Source organism: Hordeum vulgare, chromosome 3H, assembly GCF_904849725.1.
Source record: "Hordeum vulgare subsp. vulgare chromosome 3H, MorexV3_pseudomolecules_assembly, whole genome shotgun sequence".
NCBI lineage: Eukaryota > Viridiplantae > Streptophyta > Magnoliopsida > Poales > Poaceae > Hordeum > Hordeum vulgare.
Window position 1 is genome coordinate 224014405 of NC_058520.1, and position 2953 is coordinate 224017357.

The 2953-nt window shown below is 42.2% G+C and overlaps 1 non-coding gene across 1 annotated transcript; it reads left to right on the forward strand.

Annotated features, from left to right (window-relative positions):
* The first annotated feature begins 742 nt into the window (after window positions 1-742).
* Window positions 743-816, forward strand: TRNAM-CAU. The gene has a single exon. It is a non-coding gene; the product is annotated as a tRNA-Met (tRNA).
* Window positions 817-2953: the final 2137 nt, after the last annotated feature.

The window sequence follows — 2953 nt, forward strand, 5'->3', positions numbered from 1 at the left end:
AGCCGGTTTCCTTTCCTTAACTAGACTACCTTACGGTAGCTCGACTGGGCACGTCAACGTATGTATTCTGTCTTCCCAATCAAACATTAGTCATTGCAGCTATTTCATCTGGTCTACTAGAGTAGAGAGATCTCTCACTTCACTGCACATCGCACTAACTAATAGCTAGCCGCCTCACGGATCACCTTATTATGTGCAGCTAAAGCGGGGTGTGTGCATTGTTCAACTAGAGCCGAGGAGGACAAAAGAATAAGGAACAATAGGTTCGCTACCCGATTTCAATAGTTTCCTTGATTTGAAATCAATCCAATATCCTTTCGAGAATCTAGAGTGATATCAACAACCTCCTAGTTGAAGTACAGACGAGGAAGCAGCCTATTAGTTTCAGTCCAGTCCAGGAAAGGAGCGGAGCCTATTGATATAGCTTAGTAGAGCTTTGCCATGATAGCAGTTTGTTTTAACAAGTAGTAGGAATGCGTGCTGATGTGCCAAATCTCCTCGTGCTCCTTCCGGATAATCCGAAATCTAGGGGTAAAGGAAAGATCAAGGTTTTCTCCTTGATCAATCGACTTGCCTGCTTCCTTTCATCTGGCCAACGGTTCCTGTATCATTAGCTAGATCTGTTATGTCAACCTCAGAGACAGATGCTTATGTAAGAAGAAGGTATCCCGAGGGGAACATGTCAAGTATCCGCCTGGCATCGAACTCTATTTTATGTATGTTAATGAAAGGTTTAGACTAAAGCGGGGTAGAGGAATTGGTCAACTCATCAGGCTCATGACCTGAAGACAGCAGGTTCGAATCCTGTCCCCGCCTAATCACGTGTACGATTCAATGAAATAGCTATTTGGAGTCCACTGATGATTTGCTAATTGTTTGATGATCCTTGACTAGCTATATAGACCCTAGGAACTTGCATGTGCTATTACTGCTGTATAAAGGAAAGGTGGCTCACGTTACCACTCTCCCCTATTCCTACAGGAAGGAAGAGTCCATCAAATGCAAGTCGCTACCAGTTTCCTATTTTGGATGAATACCATCGCACCATTTGACCTCGAAGTAACGAGTACTCAAGGAATCCTCTGGAATTCCAGTCATGATGATCAGGTACCCGGAGTACATCACCCTCATCAGGAAGAAAAGAGAGAGAAGTGGAGTAAAATGGATTCAAATGCCGCATTGCAAGTGAACAAAAGAAACCAGTGGAAATAGAAAGAGAATGAACAAGTGTATCAATTCATGAGTTAAGGAATACTATTGGGAAGATTGGGTGACTAATATCCTGAGAAAACGATCTCTTGCTTCCCTTGAAACATGCTGAGAGGACCATTTCGATTAGTGAGAAGCTCAGTTCATGGGTCATGACGACAGATCATATCGTGTACCAGTGCACTGTTCTTTAGAGATCTATGTTCAGTGAACAAGAATGTAGTGAGGGGTGCTACTTTAGTGTTATTCCTAGACTGATGAAGTGAAGACTTTAGGCCTCGCTAATAGTGGACCAACTGAGAATGTTTGTTTCTCTTTTCTGTAGATATCTCAATATTCCTTGAAAGCCTTATGAATGGTGGCGAGGATGTGGAAGAGCTAGTCATATAGTCCTTTAAGCTTGATTCCTTTTATCGGTTGGCAAGGAGTTTGAAGCTTGAGTACTTTCATTCAGCTTTCGTTCCTGTGGAATGAAGTTGGTTCAGAGGTCTCAAGTAGATCTTCTCAGACAGCGAGTAATATCTCTACTACACTTTCCTTCCACTTTATGTTGAGCAAGTTCACCTGTTAGCTTTCCCGCCAAAGGACAGCAAGCCAGTAATGTGAATCATCATAGTTTCTGTTTTCAGACAAGTACAGCGTCCACCTTTATCATATTAGCAAATAGCTGATCTTAAGAGATCTCAAATAAGGGACATATTTTTTCGTATTTCCGAATGGAGCAGAATAGTCATTCAACTGATGCTTTGAAAGTCTTAAACGAGGCGATGTGTTTATCTGTCTTTCCTCATTGCATTCCTATACTTTCCTGCTTAGTATCAAAACCATGTGATGGTACACTATTTTGGCTAGAACTTGATTTCTCTAACAACTCAATATGACTTTCTTTTTCGTGTTGAGAAACATGTTCGGATGCAACTTTCATTGAAAAATAAGCATAATGAATTAACTGGCCAGTGGAATTTTATGAAATGAGGGCTCTCGGGAAAGCAAGACTTAAGGAAGGTAGGCAATTTCATACCAAGAAGAGCATTTAAGAACAGCTCATAAGCAATTCCAAGTGGCAGAGATGACTCGAGGGACCTCGTCAGATAAGCATATCCTATAGTAAATGTGGTACCTGGTCCAGTCAACTTGGAAGTAGAAACTGACCACTAGTGGGTGTCAATTCAAAAGTCACTCTGTGGCTAACGCTTCTACTGCTATCGGCAGGGCTTAGTCTCTCGTGGTTCATTTCCACCGGAGAGCATCTGTTTGAATAATTAGCATATATAGTTGATCACTCTAATGACAACGGATTCGATTCGCAAATTTCTCGTGATTGACCGAAGGAAAGGTTAGCGACTGCTCTCCCTACGGAATCTCAAGTAGAGCCATTGCATAGCTGGCAGACACGATGGGCTCAGGGTTTCGACTGCTGTTCATTCCGATCTTAGGTCTCGCTCAGCGAATTCAGAAGGGTTGGGTCCTTTGTCAATGACTTACTTTCCTAGTAGCAGAGATGCAAGAATAACTACTTTCTTCTGCTAGGCTATTCTTTGTTTTTGAATCCAAGATAAGTCATTCCCCAGGGAAAATCTATAATGAGCATGAGGTAACAATTCCATGTTGATCCGAATCAATCCGTATGCTCCCATCTTTCAGAGGATTCCCGCTAAAAGCATACATGTACTGTCCCGAACTCCGATTAAGAAATAAATGGAACCACCTAGACTTTGGGAAAGGGGAGTAGCGGACCTTAGGC